This window comes from Mobula hypostoma, chromosome 5, assembly GCF_963921235.1.
Source record: "Mobula hypostoma chromosome 5, sMobHyp1.1, whole genome shotgun sequence".
Taxonomy (NCBI): Eukaryota; Metazoa; Chordata; class Chondrichthyes; order Myliobatiformes; family Myliobatidae; genus Mobula; species Mobula hypostoma.
The window spans coordinates 31,728,408-31,754,905 of record NC_086101.1 but is presented as its reverse complement, the minus strand read 5'-3'; the positions used below and the strand labels follow the sequence as shown (position 1 = coordinate 31,754,905).

At 45.0% G+C, this 26,498-nt stretch overlaps 1 pseudogene; it reads left to right on the top strand.

Moving 5' to 3' along the window:
• Nucleotides 1-2,537: 2,537 nt before the first annotated feature.
• Nucleotides 2,538-26,498, top strand: part of LOC134346175 (H-2 class II histocompatibility antigen, A-U alpha chain-like) — a 31,498-nt pseudogene continuing 7,537 nt past the window's right edge.

Here is a 26,498-nt window from a genome sequence, read left to right as displayed (position 1 = left end):
ATGGGAAGTATGATGATTAGAGAAGAGGAAGTACTGGTGCTTTTAAGGAATATAAAACTGGATAAGTCTCCAGGTCCGGACAGGATATTCCCTAGGACCTTGAGGGAAGTTAGTGTGGAAATAGCAGGGGCTCTGACAGAAATATTTCAAATGTCATTAGAAACGGGGATGGTGCCAGAAGATTGGCGTATTGCTCATGTTGTTCCATTGTTTAAAAAGGGTTCTAAGAGTAAACCTAGCAATTTTCGGACTGTGAGTTTGACATCAGTGGTGGGTACATTCATGGGAAGTATTCTTAGAGATGGTATATATAATTATCTGGATAGACAGGGTCTGATTAGGACCAGTCAACATGGATTTGTGCGTAGAAGGTCACGTTTGACAAATCTTTTTGAATTTTTTGAAGATGTTACTAGGAAAGTTGGTGAGGGTAAAGTGGTGGATGTTGTCTATATGGACTTCAGTAAGGCCTTTGACAAGGTTCCACATGGAAGGTTATTTAGGAAGGTTCAATGGTTAGGCATTAATATCGAAATAGTAAAATGGATTCATCAGTGGCTGGCTGGGAGATGCCAGAGAGTAGTGGTGGATAACTGTGTGTCAGATTGGAGGACGGTGACTAGTGGTGTGCTTCAGGGGTCTGTACTGGGTCCAATGTTGTTTGTCATATATATTAATGATCTGGATGATGGGATGGTAAATTGGATTAGTAAGTATGCAGATGATACTAAGATAGGTGGAGTTGTGGATGATGAAGTAGGGTTTCAAAGCTTGCAGAGAGATTTAGACCACTTAGAAGAGTGGGCTGAAAGATGGCAGATGAAGTTTAATGTTGATAAATGCGAGGTGCTACATTTTGGTAGGACTAATCAAAATAGGACATACATGGTAAATGGTAGGGCATTGAAGAATGCAGTAGAACAGAGGGATCTAGGAATAATGATGCATAGTTCCCTGAAGGTGGAATCTCATGTCGATAGGGTGGTGAAGAAAGCTTTTGGTATGCTGGCCTTTATAAATCAGAGCATTGAGTATAGGAGTTGGGATGTAATGTTGAAATTGCATAAGGCATTGGTAAGGCCTAAATTGGAGTATTGTGTACAGTTCTGGTCACTGAATTATAAGAAAGATGTCAATAAAATTGAGAAAGTACAGAGGAGATTTATTAAAATGTTGCCTGGGTTTCATCTCCTAAGTTACAGAGAAAGGTTGAACAAGTTAGGTCTTTATTCTTTGGATTGTAGAAGGTTGAGGGGGGACTTGATAGAGGTATTTAAACTTATGAGGGGGATAGATAGAGTTGACGTGGATAGGTTTTTTCCATTGAGAGTGAGGGAGATTCAAACAAGAGGACATGAGTTGAGAGTTAAAGGGCAAAAGTTTAGGGGTAACATGAGGGGGAACTTCTTCACTCAGAGAGTGGTAGCTGTGTGGAACGAGCTTCCAGCAGAAGTGGTTGAGGCAGGTTCAATGTTGTCATTTAAACTTAAATTGGATAGATATATGGACAGGAAAGGAATGGAGGGTTATGGGCTGAGTGCAGGTTGGTGGGGCTAGGTGAGAGTAAGAGTTTTGCATGGACTAGGAGGGCCGAGATGGCCTGTTTCCATGCTGTAATTGTTATATGGTTATATGGTTATCCTGAGAACAGATGCAGTGGAGGTGAAGGAAATGAGAAAAAGGAAGAGCAGTTTTACAGAGATAGGTTGGGGAGAGGGTAGATAGAGAGTTTTTCCCAGAGTGAATTGTCAAATACTGGAGGGCATGGGTGTAAGGCAATGAGGGTAAGTTTGAAGGATATTTGCAGAGCGTGCTGGATGACTGGAACAGACTACCGGGGGTGGTGGTGGAAGCAGATACCATAGCAATGTTTAAGAGGGATTTAGTCAGCGAATGGAGGGATATAGACCACGCGTGGGCAGATGGGTTCAGTTTAAATTGACATCATGGTCAGTACAGACATGGAAGGCTGAAAGGCCTTTTCCTGTGCTGTACTGTTCTGTGTTCTCAGTGGAGAGATAGAGAGTCCAAAACCAATAGTCAACGTTTTCAATAGCAAAGATAGGGGAGGGTCAGGTAGAGCAGAGGGAAGGGTAAAGGTTTACCAGACCTGACGAAAAGCCTCAAACCTGATAATTTAACCCAGTTGCTCCCTTATTGGTGCGGTCTGACTCGCTGAATGGAGTGGATCCGTCCTCTCCTTCAACTCAGCGGTGAGAGAGTGAAGTAGAATTATCTGCGTAGACTGTTCAATTCAACGCAGAACAAAAGTCTCTTTTGAAGAAAGCGCCTCTTCTCGGAGCATCTCTTACTCAACTTTTGGTGTAATTCAGAGCAAGTTGGTCTGTATTCTACCCGGAGACAGATGACGAGTAAAAAGATCGGCGTCTGACTGGTTCACCTACCCTCAGGCGCATATCAATTACAGACTGCACTACAGTGAACGACTGAAGTTAGGCGTAATCGAGAAACTGGTGGCAGATTGAGCTGAATTGGTGCTGGACGAGGAGCGGTCGAGTTTGCGAGACCGGGGAGATATGGGAGCTGGGGTTTACTTCTCTGTGTTGGTGACGGCTTTTATATGTGGAGCACAGGCTGGAGAGTGTGAGTTTTCTGATCATAACATTTAAAAGATTTTACTGTTTGAACTCCCTGAAATCAGTTGGCATTATAATAGAGTATGTATTTATGTCTGTATCGGCCAAAGATATGTTCTTATCCTTACAATGCTACGATGATTGTAATTTGTTTTAAAAGAGAACGCAGTCTGTGACAACCTATCTATAAACCTGAGCCTACTGCCCATCTCTATTGACAAACTGGGAACAGAGTTTATATTTTATGTCTCAGGATCAGAGAATTTGAGTCGTTGGTCCTTGATCCTTCCCTGAGAGAGGTCTGCAATCTGTCGCCGAGATCAGAGTGACAGCGGGTTAAAAACTGTGAGTTAGTTGGGGAGAAACAGCACGGGTTTGTAAAGAGTGGGTCCGCTGACAAACGTGGAGGAATGTCTGAAGAAGGGACTGAGGCAGCGGACGGGACAGGTCTGCCTGTTTTCATATCAACTTCAGGAAGGGAATTGCTGTTGACCGGAGCTAGTCCATGGAGATGATGGGGAGTGTTGGCAGGAGACGAGAAATTGGGATAATGGCCAGACACTTGGCTGGACAGGTGTGAAGGTCCAACTGCCCCGGGCACTGATTACAGCTTGTCGATTGGGTTCTGGGGTCCATGACGGCCAGAGCGGGAGTTCTCTGTGTGGTGGCGTTAGAGCAATAAGGGGGCATAGAAACATAGAAAATAGGTACAGGAGTAGGCCATTCGGCCTTTCGAGCCTGCACCGCCATTCAGTATGATCATGGCTGATCATCCAACTCAGAACCCTGTACCAGCCTTCTCTCCATACCCCAATCCCTTTAGCCACAAGGGCCATATCTAACTCCCTCTTAATTATAGCCAATGAACTGGCCTCAACTGTTTCCTGTGGCAGAGAATTCCACAGATTCACCACTCTCTGTGTGAAGAAGTTTTTCCTCATCTCGATCCTAAAAGATTCCCCCTTTATCCTTAAACTGTGACCCCTCGTTCTGGACTTCCCCAACATCGGGAACAATCTTCCTGCATCTAGCCTGTCCAATCCCTTTAGAATTTTATACGTTTCAATCAGATCCCCCCTCAATCTTCTAAATTCCAGCGAGTATAAGCCTAGTCCATCCAGTCTTTCATCATATGAAAGTCCTGCCATCCCAGGAATCAATCTGGTGAACCTTCTTTGTACTCCCTCTATGGCAAGAATGTCTTTCCTCAGATTAGGGGACCAAAACTGCACACAATACTCCAGGTGTGGTCTCACCAAGGCCTTGTACAACTGCAGTAGTACCTCCCTGCCCCTGAACTCGAATCCTCTTGCTATGAATGCCAGCATACCATTCGCCTTTTTCACCGCCTGCTGTACCTGCATGCCCACTTTCAATGACTGGTGTATAATGACACCCAGGTCTCATTGCACCTCCCCTTTTCCTAATTGGCCACCATTCAGATAATAATCTGTTTTCCTGTTTTTGCCACCAAAGTGGATAACCTCACTTTTATCCACATTAAATTGCATCTGCCATGAATTTTCCCAGTCACTTAACCTATCCAAGTCACCCTGCATCCTCTTAGCATCCTCCTCACAGCTAACACTGCCGCCCAGCTTCGTGTCATCCGCAAACTTGGAGATGCTGCATTTAATTCCCTCATCTAAGTCATTAATATATTTTGTAAACAACTGGGATCCCAGCATTGAGCCTTGCAGTACCCCACTAGTCACCGCCTGCCATTCTGAAAAGGTCCTGTTTATTCCCACTCTTTGCTTCCTGTCTGCCAACCAATTCTCTATCCACATCAATACCTTACCCCCCAATACCGTGTGCTTTAAGTTTGCACACTAATCTCCTGTGTGGGACCTTGTCAAAAGCCTTCTGAAAATCCAAATATACCACATCCACTGGTTCTCCCCTATCCACTCTACTAGTTACATCCTCAAAAAATTCTATGATATTCGTCAGACATGATTTTCCTTTCACAAATCCATGTGGCGAACCGAGTGATGGGTTCAGCCCACGCACTAATATCCAGGTCGGAGCCAGACAGACGAAATAGTAACGTGTGATAATTGAGGCAGTGGTCGAGGTCGGTGTACAGGACCACTAAGGTGATCACACAGACTTGGAGGTCCTGAACACGGCTGGTGCAGTGTGTGCCCCGAAACCGGAGTCTCAGTCCAGTAGGAAGAGATCAGACACTGCGGTGGAAGGGGTGGGGGACATACTGGCCAGTGAGGGAGGGAGTGTGGTCTGCATTCTCAGAACAGCAGCTGGATTGCACAGTTCAGACAGTTCCTTACTGGGGTTTAAAGGCGAGGGATGTTTGATATGTTTCCTTTAGGATATGTTCCCCCCCCCCGAACAGTGTAGAGGGACGGTAATTTTTTTGCATGTCCGTGTACAGGTTACAAAAGACAAAAATACAAAAATATATTTATTGCAAATCACATTCTACAGTACTACAACATACACAGAGACAATAACAGTGATTAACACAATCCGAATTAAAACGTTCCAATCCCTGTTGAGGACATTTACCGTTCACACCTCCATTGCACCCGTGAACACCGCGTGTTCCTTCTCCACGGTTCCCCGGGCACCGATACCCAACTCTCCCGGAATATCGCCTGGTTGTCATCCCAGACAGAACCCTCCGCTGCCCGCTTCCTGGATAAACGGATAGCTACTGTTTTTCCCAGTCCCAGGATATCCCGCTCTCTCCTTGCCTACCTCCGTACTGGATGGCCAAACTATGAAGAGGGTTGAGGTAAAATGCAACCAGAAGGCGAGGACCAGTCCCTTCCCCCTCTCCCCACCCTCCACCCCCAGATGTGCGAATAGGACTGTAGCCTCGTGTACTCCATGTACATCCGGTACACAATCTCTTCCAGCCCATAGAAGTGACAAGTGGCTGGGAGATCCCGTGTGAACTCACCAATTTCTACAGGGCACCGCTCAATGCAGAAGCCCCCATCTCCACCCAAGTTCACACGTACAAGGGAAAAACATCTTCGTAAAGAGAGTTACATTGGATACCCTAGCGTTCATAGGTGGGAAAACACCGACGGCCATTCGTGTCGGGACGGTGACAAGGGCTAGGAATTAGAGGGTATGGGGTAGCAACCCATACAGTCATTTCCTACCCGCATCTCTGAATGACACTGGAAGTGGCGTTGAGGTATGGAACAAATTCTGTGGGATTCATAACTCCGAATGAGTGGAGGTGAGCCCAGCCCGAGTCCTCCACACACCTGAGTCACACCGACCTCCGATAAGACAGGACAGGGGGGTGGGGGCGTCCCTCCGCCAGCGGAGACATCTTCTCGAGTGGTTATTAATGTGAGATTTTAATTTGTCGTAGAGCACAGCACAGAAACAGGCCCTTCGGCCCAACTAGTCCTTGCTGATCCATTAATCTGCCCAATCTCATTAACCTGCACCCAGTCAATTCTGATTGACTGTGTCTTGTTCGCCCATAAATTAAACAAATAGTGCAAAAAGAGACAGAACAATGGAGGTAGTGAGGTGGTGTTCATGGTTCATTGTTCATTCAGAAATCTGACGGCGGAGTTGGAAGAAGCTGTTTTTAAAACATTGAGTGTGTGTCTTTAGGCTCCTGTACCTCCTCCTTGATGGTAAAAATGAGAAGGGGGCATGTCCTGGAGCAACTCTTGTTCCTTGGAAATGGATAAAGTAACCCAAATGTGTTCTCTTTCTCTCTGTCCCTCTCTCTCTCTCTCTCACACACACACACACACACACACACACTCACACACACACACACACACACACACACACACACACACACACACACACAGAGTGACAGAGCAAAGCAGAAAGAGCGAGATTGAGAGAGAACCTTTCCTTTTTGAATCATTTATCTCTTAAGGCTTAGAATGTGAAAGGTGACAAATACGTTTCCAGAGGGAGACAAGAGAGAGGGTGAGACTGAGAGGAACAGCAGGAAGCAGGCCCAGTGTTGACACTACTCCTAACTCTATCCACCTCACCTGCCCATAGACTCAGTGTGTTCACTCATTGGGTTAAAATAGCTCTAAAACCAGTCTGTTGTGAGATTTGAGTTAGAAAATGTTCTGACATTGGGAAACAGTGGGTGGCTGATAGACTCAGAGGGTCGAATGGCCTGTTTCTGTGTTTTCCCTCTCTCTGTGCCGGGGCGGAAATGGATGGTATGGAGTTGGATGAATTGGCCGGTGTAAACGTATTGCCTCGGTCTGGGACACTGGGGTGTGAACAGGTCCTGGTAGCAGTGGGATATTACATTGGAATTGCTCTATCTTTTCTCTGGTTAACCTGACATCTGGTGTCTTCACCAGCCCTGGGTGTGGTCAAAGGATTGTGAATAATGAACCAACACTGACAGCAAAGCCAGTAGTTACACAACTTTTCTGTCTGTGGGTGAAGCTGTGAGGTGAGTTGAAGTTGAGTCTCCTCTCCTGAGGTCAGAGGGTGGTCACTTCATCAGCTGCTGTCAAAAGCTCTGTCAGGTGGGTCTGTTGAAGGGTGACCTCACTGGGACCTGTGCTAGGTCCAACATACAACTGTAGGATTTGGGGCTTTGGGTCATCGTCTCACCTTACCTCACCCCCATCCATTAGTTGTGGAGAAGGCAGGGAGGAGCCCACAGAAATGGCAAAGTCAGAGATGGCCCAGCAGACCCCTACTGTAGGCCAGATTCCTCTTCCCAAATATGCACCACCATCTGTGTGAAGAAGCTACCCCAAATGTCCCTTTTAAATTGTCACCTCTAATCTTAAACCTCTGCTTTCTTGCTTTTAGCACTCTTTCCCTGTGAAAAAGACTACATGCTTTCATACTGTCTGTGCCCTCATGGTCTTATATATCTTTATCAGGTCACCTCTCAATCTCCTACATTCTATGGAATAAAGTCCTAGTCAGTGCAACCTTTCCTTGTACCTCAGGCCCCTAAATCCAGGCAATGTGCTGGCAAATCTGTTCTGTATTCTTTCTAGTTTAGTAACATCTTTCCTATAGCAGAGTGACCAAAGTGACCAACAGGGAACTCGCACTTAAATTGCTTGGAGTCATAGGGTCATTTGTCACAGAAGCAGGCCCTTCGGCCCATCATGTCCATGCAGGCTAATACATATCCATGTACATTCATTCCATTTATCAGCACTTAGTCCAGAGCCTTCTCTGCCTTAATGAATCCAGTGCTCAGCCCAATGCTTTTCAAATGTTGTGAGAGTCTTGGCCTTCATCACCCCCTCAGGTTTCAGATTTCAATCACCCTCTCGGGTGAAAGATTTTCCTCAGATCTCTATGTAAACCTGCTGGTTTGTGTAGATTCAGCAGGTCATCTGAAACTTTGACCAACTTCTACAGATGCACAGTGGAGAGTATCCTGACTGGTTGCATCATGGCCTGGTGTGGAAATACCAATGCCCAAGAACAGAAATGCCTATAAAATTTGTTGGTTGGATACAGACCAGCCCATCACAGGGAAAGTTCTCCCCACCATTGAGCACATGTACAAGGAGCACTGTCACAAGAAAGCAGCATCCTCACCATCCAGGCCATGTTCTCTTCTTGCTGCTGCAATTGGTAAGGAGGCACGGGAGTCTTAGGTCCCACACCACCGGGTTCAGGAACAGCTATTACCCTTCAACCATCAGGCTCCTGAATGAGCTCAGCTCTGAACTGATCACTGAACACAACCTATGGACTCACTTTCAAACGCTCTACAACTCATGTGCCCAGTATTGTTGATTGATTGATTTATTTATTTATTAATTACTGTAAACAGCTTGTTTTCTTTTGCACATTGGTTGTTCATCAGTCTTTGTATGTAGTTTTCTATTGATTTTATTGTATTTCTTTGTTCTGCTGTGAATATCTGCAAGAAAATTAATCTCAAAGTAGTATATGGTGACATATGTATACATTGGTATTAAATTTACATTAAACTTTGAATGTGAAATGATAGTATTTAATGGGGCGATATTGTGAATGTTGGAGTCCTCAGTCTCCCAACATAGTGCAGCACTGGGATTAGGACAGGCAGATCTCTTCTCCCCTTCTTCCCTCCCCCAGTGTCTCTCACTCACAAACTGGGAAGCCTCACTCTCTGATCTTGATCTCGCTCATCAGTCTTGAATCCTTCTCTGTCACCACTTGGTTCCCAATTATTTTCACCGCTCTGACGGTTAATGACAGTGGATCACATTTGCTATAATCGTGCTGCACAGAAAGATGCTTCAACCCACCAGATCCACATTGACAAGGCAGTTAACATGATCAGTAAGTCTACATTTGACAACAAAATTGGTGGTTTTAGTGGAGAGTGAAGAAGTTTGCCTTTGAAGAAATTTAACTTTGACAAATGTGAAGTGATTCACTTTGGTCAATTGAACCATGGCAAGATTTATACGATGATGGCAGAGCCCTGGGGACTGTTGTAGACAGAAAGACCTGGGGGTACAGGTACCTGGTTCTCTGAAAGTGGCAGCACAGGTAGACAGGGTGGTGAAGAAGACGTTTCATATGCTGGCCTTCATCAGTTGAAGCACTGAGTACAGGAATTGGACATCATTATAGCAGACATACATTAGATCACATTTTTGAGTACTGCGTACGGTTCTGGTTCCCCCAGCAAAGGGAAGGAAGTCATTATGCTGGAAAGAGTGTAGTAAAGATTCACAAAGGTGTTAAGGAGAGGCTGGGACTTGTACTCCTGGAGCATAGGATGTTGAGGGATGTGCTTAAAGAAATATATAAAATCATGAGGGAAATAGACGATGTTAATGGTTACAGTCTTCTCCCCAGGTTCGGGGAGTCTAAAACTCGAGAGCATAGACTTAACATGAGAGGGGAAGATTTAAAAGAGACCTGAGGAGCAACTTCTCCACGTAGAGAGACATGGTTACAATTACAATGTTTATTTTTTTTAACAGAACAAACTTTATTCATAATAAAAGTACAATGTTTAAATGACAATCGGAAGGCACTTGGATAGAAAAAAATCCAGAGAGACATGAGCCAAATACAAGCAAATGGGACTAGCTCAGAGAGACATCTTTGTCCTGCTGAAAGAGTTGGGTTGAAAGACAGATTTCCGTATCTGTTCTGAACCACGTTGACCCCTGACCCTGAAAACTTCATCCCGCAACGCCAAGAGTTAACGTGTTGATTTCTCTGAAAGTTGAATATTGCATGAGCTTAACTGGTTTGCATTGTGAATACACCAGCTCTACGTCTCCATCTCCCAGCCGGGGATACTCAGTCCATCCTGAATTTGCTAGCCCAGTAACCCTGGCAGTCAGAGAGTTGTCGAGAAAACATCTGATGTCTGCGACCAGGATTTACCCTGTCCCGACCACTGATGCTGTCAGTCATCAGGCGTCACTTCACGGGAACGCAGGCTCGGCCGCTAGAGGGCGCACGATGACGGACTGCCAATCACAAACAAGAGAGTATCTGCAGATGCTGGAAATTACCCAGCAACAAATACAAAATGCTGGAGGAACTCAGCAGGCCAGTCAGCATCAAGGAAACGAGTACAGTCGATGTTTTGGTCCGAAACCCTTTGGCCGACTGCCAGTCACGTGGATACTCCCAGCCCACAGGGAACAACATCCAGCTTTGCAATCAGTGATTGATTGTGGTGTTCGTGTACCATCCTTGAAGATCTTGCCATGCATAAATACATTAAGATAATAAAAGTAAAAACAATAAAATGTTACAGGACAGAGAAAGTGCAGTGCAGCCGAGTAACTGGACTCTGAAAACTCGCGGCAACACACACAAACTACTGGAGGAACTCAGCAGGCCAGGCAGCATCTATGGAAAAGAGTACCGTCGACATTTCGGGCGAGACCCTTCAGCAGGATTGAAAACTCGCACTCATTCCTCAATTATATTTACTTGCATATAATGAGAACAGCATGGCCCATGTCACCCAGGCTGTTCTGAATTCTGAACAGAGGAATGTCATTTTTATACTTAGTTGACTAACATATACGGATATTGATCATTTGGTATACTCTATGTTCAAATTCCTTACTTGCATGATCAATCACTATTCACAATACAGGTGTTAAAATCAATAGAAACTATAAGCTAAAAATGAATGAAACTTTGAAAATAACAAAGTTATTGTTCCTTAGTTTGTGTGTCCCCTCTGTTACATCCTTATCTTGTCTCCATATGTAAATGGCTCCAGTCCCCAACTGTACAAAGAGAAGCTAGGCTCTTCAGACCTTTTTTGCCTGGGTTGACTGCACACTAACCATCCTTGCCTGAAGATGTCTTAGCCCTTACCTTTCTGCAACTTCCACAGAGGCAGACAATGAGGAGGAAGATAATAAAGAGGTAGATTGTGAGGTCAAGCAGCAATCTCACTGTACCAAGGAGCAATTCAATAGTCTTACAATAGTGCGGTAGAAGCTATCCTTGAGCATGGCCTTTGATCAAGCTGTTTGCATGACTGAGACAGCAAGAAATGTAGAGAGTTTATGTGTGATAGGCTTTACAGTGTTCAAAACTTTTTGCAATATCCTGTGGTCTTGGGCAGAGCAGTTGTCATACCAGGATGTGTTGTATCTGGAAAGGATGCTCTCCATGGTGCATTTGTAAAAACAGGACAGAGTCATCATGACTATGCCGAATTTCCTTAGCCTTCAATGTGGTTGGACGAGGACAAGCTTTTAGTGAAAACTACACCTGGGAACTTGAAATTCTCAGCTTTCTCCACCTCAGACAGGAGCATGGGTACCGTCCACCATGAAGTCAATGACTAGCTCTTTCGTTTTGTTGACATTGAGGGAAAGGTTGTTGTAATGGCACCATGATACTAAGCTCTATGTTTCCTTCCTGTACTCCAAATCATTAATACAGACGTGGCCCGCTACAATGGTATCTACAGGGGAGTCACACTAGTGTAGTGGTTAGCATGACATTATTACAGCTTGGGGTTTCAGAGTTCACAGTTCAATTCCGGCATCTTCTCTATGCAAATTTGTATGTTCCTTTCCATGTACACGGGGGTTTCCTTTGGGTGCTCCTGTTTCCTCGCACTGTCCAGTAAGTTAATATGTTAATTGGTAACTTTAAATTGCCCTGTTATTAGACTAGGGTTAAATCAGTGGGTTGCTGGGCAGTGCCACTTGAATTACTGGAAGGGCCTATTCCACACAGTATCTCTAAATAAAATAAAATAAATTTTAAAAAATAGATCAACTGCAAACAAATTGATGGATTTGAATAAAATTTTTCTCACGGAGATGTTTGTATACAGGGAATAAAGAAGGGAGTTGGGGACACAGCCTTGTGGGGCCCCAGTGTTTAGAATAATAATACTGGAGGTGTTGCTGTCTGTCCTTACTGACTGTAGTCTGTTGTTCAGGAAGTCGAAGACCCAGTTGCAAGTCAGGCATTGAGTCCCAAGTCTGGAGTTTGCCTAGAATTATAGTATTGAAAGTGGAGATGTAGTCAATAAACAAGAATCTAATATTGGTGTCTTTACGGTCCAGATGCTCTAGTTGAGAGTAGAGCCAGGGAGGTGGTATCTGTCATGGATCTGTTTCTGCAGTAGGTAAATTGAAGTGTGTCATGGTTGTTTGGGAGCCTGGAGTTGATATGTGCCATCACCAACATCCTGAAATACTTCATCAAGGCACGATACCTCAGTCTTCTTTCGTACAGGATGATAGTGGTCTTCTTATAAGCAGGTGGGAACCTCACATTGGAGCAGGAAGAAGTTGAAAATGCCTGCAAATACCCTCCACCAGCTGATCTGTGAGGATTGAAAGACATGGCTGGCTACATCATCCTGGCACAATACTTTCTGCAAGTTTACACCCCCGAAAACTGATCTCACGCCTGCGACAGTGACTGTAGGTTCGTGCAATGGGGTCTATAAGGGTGGGCGGTGACATTCCAATCTTTTTCTGTTCAAAATGAGCATGGAATGTGATAAGCACATTGAGGAGGGATGCATAATTGTCAGCAATATTGTCCAGCTTCAATTTAGGGACCATTCTAAGGTGCCCTGCCAGAAATGATAATTGGGCAGGGATTATAGTATGATCTGCTACTGTCTTTTGGCATTTCTGATACATTTACAAAGCCCAAACTTTGATTTCCTGCATGGTTACTTGACTTGCAAACCCCAGACTTAGATTCAGTAGGGAGTAGATCTCCTTGTTCATCCATGATTTCCAGTTTAGGAACACCAAGTTTTCCCACAGTCCTCAACACACTGGCTGATAAAGTCTGTGATGGTCTGATATACTCATCTAAGTTGGCTGTTGAGTCTTTGAATATGGACTAGTCCACTGAGTATAGAGGCTCAACTATTTCCTCAGAGCAGCACTGTAAGACATTCCATACTGGATCTTCCTGTTTCAGTTCCTGTTTGTATGCAGGGAGCAGGAGCACAGCTTGGTCGTCTGATTAACCAAAGTGTGTGTTGGGGGGGTTGGGGGAGGTTGCGGATTGGTATTGCTATCATTGATGGTTGTGTAGCAATGGTTAAGGATGTTTGGACCTTTGTGGGACAGGAGGTGTGTTGTTAGTATTTTGGTAACAAACTCTTAAAGTCCCTAGTTATGATCAAGGGGACCCCAGGGTGTCCTGCCTCAGGGCGGTTGATCGTGGAGTATAATTCATTGAGTGCAGGCTTCAGAAACACCTAGGGTGGGATATAGACGGCTGAAGTGAACTCCAATGGGCGGCAGTACGGACCACACTTCACTGTTTGATATGCCGAGTCAGGTGAGCAGGAACTCACGAGAATGAATTGATTTGGAAACAACCTCCTCCACCGCTTGCTTTGCCCAAGGTGCTGTCCAGTCCATTTGGCGAATTGAAGGTGAAGCCAGCGTGAATCACATTTCAGTGAGACAGAGTACACAGCAGACCCTGAGTTCCTTTTAATAACGAGTGTAGCTTTAAGTTCATCCAGTTTGTTTACGATGGCCTGGACATGTGCCAGGTTTATACTGGGGTGGGGGGATTTGAACCTGTGTTGTTTCAGGCTCACTGAAGCCCAGACCTCCTCCCACTTTTCCTGGGAGAGTGACTATGGTTGGCACAATTGGAATGTGGAATCACTGATCCAGAAGATAGTCAAAGATATCAGGTGAAGTCCAGGAATCAGTTCACAGTGTTGGGTGTTCTGGACATTTGGTTTTTAATATCAGGTCATGGTGTGGGCATTCCACATTATCAGGCCTTTTGTTCAGTTGTGCCCGGGATGGGATAGTGGGGTAGGCCACTCCCACAGATCAATGTTCATGTCTGGGTCAGGCCTTCAAAAGTCTGGTAGGTCACTCATCTATTCAAACATTGGAGACTGCATTTCCAGCGCCAGCAGTAAGTGTTCACTAGCTGGGCACTCCTGTAACTCGGGACCATTTTCAGTCTCACTGATTGGGTCCATTTGGGTTCGGGAGATTTAAGAGAACAGTTTAAGTAATTCTTACAGTCTTAGAATTGAGATTTAAAAGAATAGAGTGACTATAATGAGGGAATCTGCTGGGGACAACCCTCAAAGAATCACCACACTCTGGAACCATTTAACTCCTCAGTTATCAGTGAGCATTCTGAGTGATGAGTCCATTACTCTCACACAGTAAAATGAAAAAAACAGAAACATCGCAAATAAACATAAAAATAATTGTGATTCCTTTACAATTGCTTATTCTGAAATAATCCTGTGAAAATGCACAATCTAAAATAACTAATTACATAAACCAGATTACTACAACCTGTGACTGCAGTTTAGTACAACGGCAAAGTTTTCACTTATCAGATTTTAAGGAACTAATTTATTAGTGATTGCATTAGACTCATCAGAATCTGAGTGAATTCCTGACTGGGGCACAGAAGGTGTCAGGACAAAGCCACTGAGGTTTACCCAAGGCCCAGTTAATGCTCATTGAAGACCTTACCAGTACCCCACTATGACCACTTGAAAAGCAGTCAACAATGAAAATTTTTGACAGTGTGATTTTATCACAGTTTGATATTGAGCTTTATTGCTGAATAATGTAGTGATTTTACTGTTGTTTATTTTTTGGAATAGCTTAATATTTGAGTTGATCTCAGAATAATAGTAAGATTCATTGCATATATTTACTGTGATTTATTGCTGGTGGAGTATTGATATTTCAGATCGGGGTTATTGTTTGATAAGTTATTTCATTGTTTAATTTTGCGGTCTGTTTAATATTATATTTTGTATTAAATCATATTTATTGCTGTTTAATGTTTGGAGTTACTTTAGTTAGGAGGCTCGTTATGTCAGGAGTTAAAACACAGAACAGTACAGCACAGGCCTTTCAGCCCACTGTATTATGCCGACCTTTTACCCTACTCCACGATCAATCTCACCCTTCCATCCTGCGCAGCTTATAGCTCTCCAGTTTTCCTACATCCGTGTGCTTACCCATGAGTCACGTAAATATCCCTAATGGATCAGCCTTAACCACCACCCCTAGCTGTTATTGCTCTTATTTATTGCTGACCAATTTTATCTTGAATTAGAGTTTTAATTCTGCTTAATATCAAATTTATTGTCAGGCATACCTAGGGTATAAATGCCATGATAATTAGAATTTTGACCCAGCACAGTATATTGCACCAGCTGGTGGCTGTATTGGAGGGGTCGTGACTGTCACGTGACAGCACTGCCCATTTACCTGGTCGAAAGACACGCCACCTGCGAATCAAGGTTTGACCCCTCCTCGCCCATCAATGCACACCTAACCGCTGGCCCCTTTAATTAGCCTTGTACTTGACCTCGGGCAATTGGCCTTTGTAATCAGCTTAACCCTGCTGGCACCGAGCCATTGGCTTCCCTGTGAACCACCTGGGCTGGACTCATCATCCCTGCTGCACTATAAAGGAAGCCACGTGTGCTTGACCCTCTCTTTTTTTGCTACCTCCGAGGGGCCACCCTGTTGTTGGTGAGTTGTGCATTGAATAGGGTTAGGAGTGTGGGTATTGTCCCTAATATCATAGGAGCCATGCCCGCACAGAGTCAAGGGGTGTCAGGTACTGTTTTGACTTTTCCCTTGGTTTTGTGTGTGTGTGTGTGTGTGTGTGTGTGTGTGTGTGTGTGTGTGTGTGTGTGTGTGTGTGTGTGTGTTTGTGAGTGTGTGTGTGTGTGTGTGTGTGTGTTTGTGAGTGTGTGTGTGTGTGTGTGTGAGTGTGTGTGTGTGTGAGTGTGTATGTGTGAGTGTGTGTGTGTTTGTGAGTGTGTGTGTGTGTGTGTGTGTGTGTGTTTGTGAGTGTGTGTGTGTGTGTGTGTGTGTGTGTGTGTGTACTTTGTTCCCACGTGATTTTATTAATTATCCACGTGTGTTTTATTGGCAATCTGACTACCATAAATTGTGCACATGTGTGTGTTGCTTCTGTGCTATTTCCCCACGTTTGCCTTCTGTAAATAAAATCCTTTACTACCAAGACTACGTGTCCAGAATCCTTGTCCTATTGAATCTGTTTCCTCACTTACAACAGTGGCGTAGTGGCATCAGTGCCGGACTTCGGAGTGAAGGCTCCCAAGTTCGAATCCAGCCGGCTCCCGTGCATGCTTTCCATCCGTGCTGGGTTGAGCTCTGAGCTAGCCACCGGACCTCGTAAAAAACAAATTGCCTGCTACAGAAACGTCAACAGCAAAAGTTGGTGGCCTATGCTCTCTCGTGAGTGAAAAGGCAACTTCTCTTTCTTCTTCTTTCTACAGTACATTGCGGACATGACAAACAGACTAAAATTAACATAAATTATATATAACGTGTGCAATAAGAATAACTATACCAGTGCAAGTTGAGAGGGAATAAGATAATATAGTCTGAGACAGTGTTACAGTTTTTCAGGTCTGTTCAAAATAGTGATCAGTTCATGGTGATCTGATGTTGGGATCAGAATCTAAATTGGGGTTTCTCTCTTGCACCAATTTGCCAAGTTTCAAAGGTTACGGCTCAGTATATTGGTTCATTTAGCAACAGTAATAAATCATTTACCATTTAACATCTGGTCATTCGTTGTATTTGATTCTGCCATCTGGGCTCTGTGCTGTTCATTCATGGGTGACGTGCCTGAACACACAATAAATTTTGTGTTACTGCCTTTACTCTGCTTTGACACGGATCCCAGCTGCACCCCGGGCTCCCCTCTCTCCATCTGCTCCCTGCTGGCCCCTGGGTTCACTCCCTCCCATTGTCTGGCATTTCCTCAGGCTCCCCCCTATTCCCCAACACGACCTAGCTCTCTCCTTGCTCTCAGCTGATCGCGTTTCTTCTCCCACAGACCTACATGAGGATCACATGGTCTATATTACCCAGGACCGCAGTCCTGACAAACAGTTCGATGTTTTGTTTGATGGCGATGAGATTTTGTACATGGACTTCAATCTGAAGAAGGAGGTGCCACGGATCCCCGAGTTCGCGGACCAAGTGATGGAGGGAGAAGAGGCGACTATCTCGGCTAGTATGGCCATCGTGAAATAAAATTTAAATATTTGGAAGAACCTGTTCCAAGGGAGCCTAGAACCTAAATGTGAGAGAGTAGGGGTTGGGGGTGGTGTCATTGGGCCCTGGGTAATGGGGTCTGTCCGGGGACCAGCCTGGGGCTGAGTGCCACTTCAATCCCTCCTCAACCTCAGCTCCTGGCTGGTCCTTCACACAATCCAACCCCTCTTTTTTAACCTTCGCATTCCCCAATCCTGGGAAACACTGCAACACCCCACTAGTCCGGGCCCTTCCACAGTTCACTCACTCAGGGCCGATACCTCTTGGGCTCTGGAGAAACAAATAACCTGCTGGAGGAACTCAGTGGGTTAAAGTTCAAAGTACATTTATTATCAAAGTACGTAGGCTATGTACATCCTTGAGATTTGTCTCTTTCAAGCAGCCACAAAATAAAGAAACACAATAGAGCCGATTTAAAAAAATCTACACTACAAAGAATATCAACACCCAGTGTGCGAGAAAAGAACAAATTGTGCAAAGAGTAAAAAATAAACAAATAACACAAAACAACACACACAAAATGCTGGAGGAACTCAGCTGGTCAGGCAGCATCTATGGCAAAGAGTTAATAGTCACTGTTTTGGGCCAAGACCCTTCATCAGGACTGAGGAAAAAGGGGGAAGATGCCAGAATAAAGAGCTGGGGGGAGGGGATAGCTGGAAGGTGATAGGTGAACCCAGGTGGGAGGGAAAGGTCGAGGGCTGGAGAGTGAGGAATTTGATAGGAGAGGAGAGTGGACCAGAGGAGAAAGGGAAGGAGGAGGGTCCTGGGGGAAGTAACAGGCAGGTGAGAAGAGGGAAAAGCTCAGAGTGGGGAGCAGAGGAAGAAGGGAAGGGGGAACTTTGTTTACTGGAGGGTGAAATTCATATTCATGTCATCTGGTTGGAGGCTACTCAAGATTGAATATAAGGTGTTGTTCCTCCACCCTGAGGGTGGCCTCATCTTGGCACAATAGCACACAGACCAAGAAATGCAGAGTCCCTGAAAGTAAATCTTCAGACATGGAGCCAGGCAGCATCTGTGGTGGGAAATGGACAATTAACATTTCAGATCGAGATCCTTTAATCTTGAGGTCGACGAGGTTGCTGGAGGAGTGTGAATGGGTGATGGGCTATGAGGAGGTGGGGAGAGTGTGAGGAGCTGACAGAGTCTGGGGAAGTGTGAGTGGGGGGGGGGATGATGGTGTAGATTTTACTGATGGAAGTCACTGCTGGCAAACACCTGAGACCAGATGTTGTGGCCAAGATAAACCAACCATTTCATTATCTCACCCAATGTTTGGTTGGAAATCTGAAAACACATTTTTGTTGTCTCCACTGGGTTCCCATTGGGTGTGGGCTGGTATGGGTCTCTCCATCCTACACTTCCACCCCCACACATTAGATTTTCTATGCCCTTTCACCTTGGTTAACCTGTATTCACGCTGTCTGCCTACAGTTCTCCCTCAGACTGCCATGTACCCCGAGGAACCCGTGGAGTGGGGTCAGCCCAACACTTTGATTTGTCTGGCTGACGGATCTATCCTCCGATCATCAGGATGACGTGGAAACGGAACAAGAATCCTGTGACTGGTAGAGTCAACACCACAGAGTACTACCTGAAGAGCGACTCCTCCTTCCAGAGATTCTCCTACCTGAGCTTTGTGCCAAGTCCTGGAGATATGTACTCCTGCCATGTGGAGCATGAGGCTATGAAGGAGCCAAGAGTTGTCTTCTGGGGTTAGTATGGACCAGGTTACTAGGTGGTGGTGGGAGCTGATTCCAGGGTAGTTCTACGGTCACCTGATCTATTAACTTTCTGTTCCAGCCATAAGCAGGTGATCCTGTGTAAATACCATGCACTCTGGGCTATTTGGAGCATGGGGTGAGTACAGATGGGTGCTGTATTGAGTGAAAAAGAAAATAAATTCCATGATGTGGGAAATCTGAAAAAATCAGGGAATGCTGGAAACGCTCAGCAGGTCAGGTGGTATCTGTGGGAGAGAAACCCTTCATCAGAACTTGGGAAATGAGAAAAGAAGAATGTTAAGTTGCAGCGATGGGGCAGGGTGGTGTGACCAGGGGAGGCCTCTGATCACCCCTGATCCAGGCGATATTCATCACACCCTGTAATGAAAGAATGTTGGTGAATCATAGGTAATCTATTTGATGAAGTGTGAACAGATGGGCAGGAAGGAGGACAGAAGAAAGAAACAAAGTACTGAAACTATGAGATGGAGAACTGAAATGCTGTAAATCTGAAATCTGAGACTCAAGCAGGGCCTGTGAAGAGGAACCGAGTTATCTTTGCCAGTTAGTGGTCTTGCATCAGAATAAAGAGGAACACTGGTTATCTGGAATACCTGAATTAATTGCTGAGTGATGATATCAGCAATGTGACTTAGACTTTTATGCTGAGGCTTCAGTGGATCAGTGTGGGAAATCACAGTGGGAGTGGAATGGAAAATTAAAGTAATTGGAGGATTAGGGCCACCCTATGGACTGAAAGAGATTTTCTGTACAATAGTCAGCCAGACTGTGTTTGGCTCCTCCAATGTAAAATCATAAGGTTTAGGAGCAGGTAGTAGTAGGCAGCTGTCGATCTTGGGGGATCATGAGTTTGCATCTCTGGTGGACTGTGTCCTCTCCAGGGCGCAAGTCTAGGCGGGAAGATTTGAAGAACCAGCTGTTGCTCATGCAGTGAGTTCCATCTCTCCACATCACTGATGTAGTCCAAGGGAAGGGCAAGCATTGATAGAGCTTGGCACCAGTGTCATCACAGAGGTTGCCAGAGTGAAGTTGTAAACAACATCAAACTGCTCCAGATTTCTTCCTCCAGGTTTACTCCTGAAGCCTTTCCCGTGAGTGGGTATGGCCACAAGACAGCAGAAGTTTAAAATCAGTTTTCCTTCTCTTAGGTGGGCTGCCGTCCAAGGCTGATGAACCCTACCTGCCTGAAACAACGGGTTTTGAGGCATCAGTGGTCTGCCTTTGCCTCTTCTCTTGTCAGTAGAAACAGTTCTGCTGGGTCTAGTAGCTGGGCCACACGCAAAGGCCAAGGGTTGGATTTGGTTGTCAGAGGCTGTTAGAGTCGCATGCCATTTGGAGCACTTTATAGGTAGTGGGAGCTTATCCCTACTACCACCCCGGCTATGACAACCTTAGGAATCTCAGGAGTAGGTAAAGACCTACTGAACCTAATTTTCACAACACGGGAAGAGGCCATCAGTCTATCAGGTCACTGCCAGCTCCCAGCAGAGGAAATCCAGTAACCCTGATCTCATTCCCTCTCACAGCCAAAGAGTCATAGACACTACAGCAGTCTTAGGGATGTGGGAAGAAAATGGACCTTCACGGGGAAATCCACAGTCACAGGGAGAATACGGAAACGCCACACCTACAGCACCGGAGGTTGGGATCTGCAAACTGTCCAGAGGCACCAATTTAGGACAGGCATCAAATCAGAGCGAGGGTCAGAGAACGACGTCTCCACCTGGCCTGTGGGGCAAATGGGAACTCACTACCAGAGAAAGACCTACTGTATGTAGCAGAGTGGGATGGTGGGCTTACAGGACAACTTATCAGCCATCTTTGGGAGAACATAGAACATAGAAATCCACAGCACATTACAGGCCCTTCGGCCCACACTGTCGTGCTGACCATGTAACCTACTCTAAAACTGTCTAGAATTTCCCTACCTCATAGCCCTCTATTTTTATAAGCTCCATGTACCTATCTAAGAGTCTCTTAAAAGACCCTATTGTATCCACCTCTACCATCGTTGCAGGCAGTGCATTCCACGCACCCACCACTCTCTCTGTGTAAAACTTACCTCTGACATCTCCCTTGTACCTACTTTCAGGCACCTTAAAACTATACCTCCTCGTGTTAACCTTTTCAGCCCTGGGAAAAAAGCCTCTGGCTATCCACACGATCAATGCCTCTCATCCTCCGTCGATCCAGGGAGAAAAGGCCAAGGTCATTCAACCTATTCTCATAAGTCATGCTCTCCAATCCAGGTAACATCCTTGTAAATCTCCTCTGCACTCTTTCTATTGTAGTCACATCCTTCCAGTAGTGAGGTGACCACAACTGAACACAGTACTCCAAGAGGGTTCTTATATAGCTGTAACATTACCTCATGGTTCTTGAACTCAATCCCATGGTTGATGAATGCCAAGACACCATATGCCTTCTTAACAACATTCCCTCTCAGGGAGGGAGGAGAATGTGAACCGAGGGTGGGAAGGACAGTGAGGCTGAGTGGAGGGAAGGAGGGGGAGGTGTGACTGTTACTCTGAATTTCCAGCATCTGCAGAATCCCTTGTACATAAAATAAATACCTTATTTTAGTCACCTGGTCTAGGAATATAGTGTAAATGGAATTGGATGATGGTGCACAGGTACTGGTACTGAGTGCCTTCAGCCACGCGGAGTGTGAAGTCAGCGGTACCTTCTGAGGGCAGAGAGGGTAGACTTGAAGAGGGGGGACTTCAGTCAGGTCCACTGCTCGAGGATAAAAGGAAGGAGCGGTTTACAAGCACATAATAGAGCTTTGACCAGGTGCCACTCAGCATTTGGGGCTCATTAGTAAGAGCAAATTAAAGGAAGGCAGGGACAAGCACAGTGGCTGTTGTCTGAGTGAGCATAGTCAGAGAGGTGATCTCAAGGCTTTAGCTCTTCGAGGCTTCACTCAGAGAAAGCAAAGGAAAGAAAAGCTCACTTTGTTTTCATTCTATTCTTTAGATCTGCTCAGCTATGACAGTAGGGATGCCAGGCAGGATAGTAAGGTTTTCCTCTTGTGGGATGTGGGAAGGCAGGGAGACCTCCAATGTCCCTGACGACTACAACTGCGAGAAGTGCATCCAGCTGCAGCTTTTAACAACTGTGTTAAGAAGTTGGATCTGGAACTGGAAGAACTCCAGATCATTCGGGAGACTGAAGTGATAGATAGGACAAGGTGCAGGTCACAAGAAACTAGGTGACAGGAAGGGGAAAGGGGTTAAGGAGCTAATGCAGAGTATCCCTGTGGCCATCCCCCTCAACAACAGCACTATCACTTTGAATACTGTCAGGGCAGATGACCTAACAGAGGAAAGGCACAGTGGTCAGGTCTCTGGAACTAAGTCTGTCTCCGTGACTCAGAAAAGAAGAGGCATGATGTGATAGGGGATCTGTTACGGGAATGGATGGGAGGTTTTGAGGGTGAGAATGGGATTCCTGGATGGTATGTTACCTCTGGGGTTTCAGGGTCCGGGATATTTTGGACTGAGTCCTCAGCATTCTTAAGTGGGAGGGTGAACAGCCAGAAATCCTGGTCCATGTAGGTACCAATGACATGGATAGAATGAGTGAAGAGATTCTGCATAGGGATTTCAGGGAGTTAGGTGGTAAGTTAAAGGGCAGGACTTTCAAAGTTGTGATCCCATGCCATGTGCTAATGAGTCTAGAACTAGAAATATTATACAGTTTAATACGTGGCTAAGGAGTTGGTGTAGGAGGAAGGACATACAATTTTTGGATCATTGGGATCTCCTGCAGGGAAGGTAGGATATGTACAAGAGGGACGGTTTGCACCTGATCTGGAGGAGAACTGATATCCTAGTGGGAAGGTTTGTTAATGTTGCATGATGGGACAGGGGAATGGGAACCAGAGTGCCAGAAAAATTAGTGGAGAGTTTGTGAAGGCAGATGTTGGTAAGACCTCAGACAAAGTCAGGGATAAAAAGGTTGAGCACAGTGTGACAAGTGCCCTGCGCTCCCTATATTTCAATGCAAGAAGTGCCGTAATCAGGTTGGTGGATAATAGTGCTGACGATGAGGTAGCTGGTTTGCAAACAGAGGCAATGTGTGTTGAGGGGAGATTGTTGATAGGGCAAACTTGCAATCGACAGAATGAGTTGCAACATAAAAGGCAGACAGAATTGAGAAGGGTGAGTATAGGACTGAAGGTGTGGTATCTGAATGCGGGCAGTATACAGAATAAGGTAGGTGAAGTTGTAGCACTGTTGCAGATTGGCAGTTATGATGTTGTAGGCATCACTGAATCACGGCTGAAAGATTATAGCTGGGAGCTTAATGTATCGAAAGGATAGGCTGGAAGGCAGAGGAGGTGGCAGTGCTTTGTTGCTAAAAAATGAAATCAGATCATTAGAAAGGGCTGACATAGGGTCGGAAAGTGTTGAATCATTGTGGATAGAGCTAAGGAACTGCAAGGGGAGTTGTGTACAGACCCCCAAACAGTAGTAAAGATGTGGCCTACAAATTACATTGGGAGATAGAAAATGCATGCCAAAAGGGCAATGTTACAATAGTCATGAGGGATTTCAATATGCAGGTAGATTGGGAAAATCACGTTGGTGCTGGATTTTAGAGTGCCTATGAGATGGCTTTTTAGAGCATCTTGTGGTTCAGCACCCTAGAGAATCAGTTATTCTGGATTGGGTGTTGTGCAATGAACCAGAATTGATTACAGAGCTTAAAGTAAAATAACCCTTGGGAAAAATGATCATAATATGGTCGAATTCACCCTGAAATCTGGGGAGAAGCTAAAGTCAGATGTATCTGTATTACAGCAGAGTAAAGGTAATAGGGGTATAGGGGGCTCTGGATAGAGGTAGTACCTTTGATGTCTGGCATGCTGCTCCCTACCAGACAGGCGTGGACAGGCATCACTGGTCCTCATCCATCTCCTAAATCTCTCACGTGTGGGCTCCAAGTGCCATACCCTGGTAAACCGCTTCAGCTGGCGGGCTAAACCATGTGAGGGGGTGGTGTTAACACGGCACCACTGGGCGAATGACTTCCATGATGAAGCCACCGGCCGGGGCAGAAAGATTCTCAGATGAACTATAACGGTCACATGTTCACGACCAAGGTGAGCCACCTAGTTGGAGGAAATTGGCTGCGGTCAAACCTGGAGAGGGATGGGCTCCGCCAGGTTTCAGATGCCCCAGACACACCGCATGATGAGAACACCAAACTGGTGCAAAGCTTGTCGTGACGGCGCCCCGACGGCTCCACCAGGAGTTAAGGGAAGAAAGAAGGAAGGAAGGAAAGAAAGGGAATTACAGAGACATGAGAGAGGAGTTGGATAGAATTGATTGGAAAAGGACACTGGCAGGGATGACATCAAAGTAGCAATGGCTGGAATTCCTGGAAGCAGCTCAGAATGCACAGGATAAATAGTAGTCTAAAAGAAATATCACTCAACCACGACTAACAAGGGAAGTCAAAGCCAACATAAAAGCCAAAGACAGGGCATGTAATAGAAGGAAGTTACAGGATTGGGAAGCTTTTAACAACCAACAGAGGGCAACTAAAAAGTCATTAAGAAGGTAAAGATGGAATATGAAGATAAGCTAACCAGTAATATTAAAGAGGAATTCCAGAAGTTTCTTTAGATAATTAAAGTGTAAAAGAGAGGCGAGAGTGGATATCGGACCACTGGAAAATGATGCTGGAGAGGTAGTAATGGGGTCAAGGAAAGGGTGGATGAACTGCATATGTATTTTGCATCAGTCTTCACTGTGGAAGACATCAGCATTATGCTGGAAGATCCCAGGCATCAGGGGGCATGAAGTGTGTGAAGTTGCTGTAATTAGAGAGAAGGTTCTTAGGAAACTGAAAGGTCTGAAGGTGGTTAAGTCACCTGGACCAGATGGTATACACCGCAGAGTTCTGAAACAGCTGGCTGAAGAGATTGTGGAGGCATTAGTAATAATTTTTCAAGAATCACTAGATTCTGGAATGGTTCTGTAAAACTGGAAAATTGCAAATGTCAGTCTACTCTTCAAGAAGAAAAAGAGGCAGAAGAAAGGAAACTATAGACCAGTTAGTTTGACGTTAGTGACTGGGAAGATGTTGGAGTCAATTATTAAGGATCAGGTCTCAGGGTACTTGGAGGCACATGATAAAATACGCTGTAGTCAGGTTTCTTCAAGGGAAAATCTTGCTTGACAAATCTGTTGGAATTCTTTGAAGAAATAACAAGTGGGATAGACAAAGAAGAATTGGTTGATGTTCTGTATTTAGATTTTCAGACGGCCTTTGACAAGGTGCCGCACATGAAACTGCTAATAAGCTACAAGCTCATGGTATTACAGGCAAAAATCTAGCATGGATAAAGCAGTGGCTGATTGGCAGGAGGCAAAGAGTGGGAATAAAGGAAGCCTCTTCTGGCTGGCTGCCGGTGACTAGTGGTGTTCCACAGGGGTCTGTGTTGGAACCAATTCTTTTCATGTTATATGTCAGTGATTTGGATGATGGAATTGAGGGCTTTGTTGCAAAATTTGCAGATGATATGAAGATAGTTAGAGGGCAAGTGGTTTTCAGGGAGTAGAGAGGCTACAGAGGGACTTAGGCAGATTAGGAGAATGGACAAAGAAATGGCAGATGGAATACAGTGTCGGGAAGTGTATGGTCATGCACTTTTATAGAAGAAATGGAAAGGTTAACTATTTTCTAAATGGAGAGAAAATACAAAATACTGAGGTGCAAAAGGATTTGGGAGTCCTTGTGCAAGATTCCCGAAAGGTTAATTTGCAGATTGATTCTGTGGTGAGGAAAGCAAATGCAAGGTTAGCATTCATTTCAAGGGGAATAGAATATCATAGAAGGATGTAATGTTGAGACTTTATAAAGCAGGGGTCCCAAACCTTTTTTGCACTGCGGACCAGTTTAATATCGACAATATTCTTGCGGACCTGCCAACCTGGGGGAGTGTGTTCAAGTAGGGTTAAACTCACCTCAACATGTCTTTTACAGTTAGGGTTGCCAACTTTCTCACTCTCAAATAAGAAACAAAAATAGCAGTCAAATCCCGGGACTCTTTACCCCAAGAAAGACTACCATGACCATGAAGCCTTGCGTGGGCACCTGTGTGCGCATGCGTGTACGTGCCGATTTTTTTCCCCCACAAATCGGTTTTGCCTTCATCTTCCCGACGATACTCTACATACATTATTTCTACTTTATATTGGCTGCATATTTATCATATCATTCCTGCTTTTCTATTTGTTAGTGTTATTTATTTTCGGTTTTATGCGTTATTTGGTATGATTTGGTAATTTTGTGGGTCTGCGAACGCTCAAAAATTTTTCCCATATAAATTAATGGTAATTGCTTCTTCGCTTTGCGCCATTTTGGCACGAAAGGTTTCATAGGACTGCTCTACCTTAGCGGGGGAAATACGGGACAAACAAATTTAGCCCAATATATGGAATGCCTCGGCAAATATGGGACAGTTGGCAACCCTATGTTCAAGTTAAACAGTGCGTGACAGGGAATGAGGAAAGGTGCAGCTGACTCATATTGTTTCCTTATGGCCTGGTAGCACATACTTTGCGGCCAGTTGGTTGGGGACCACTGTTATAAAGCACTGGTGAGGCCTCACTTGGAGCATTATGAGCAGCTTTGGG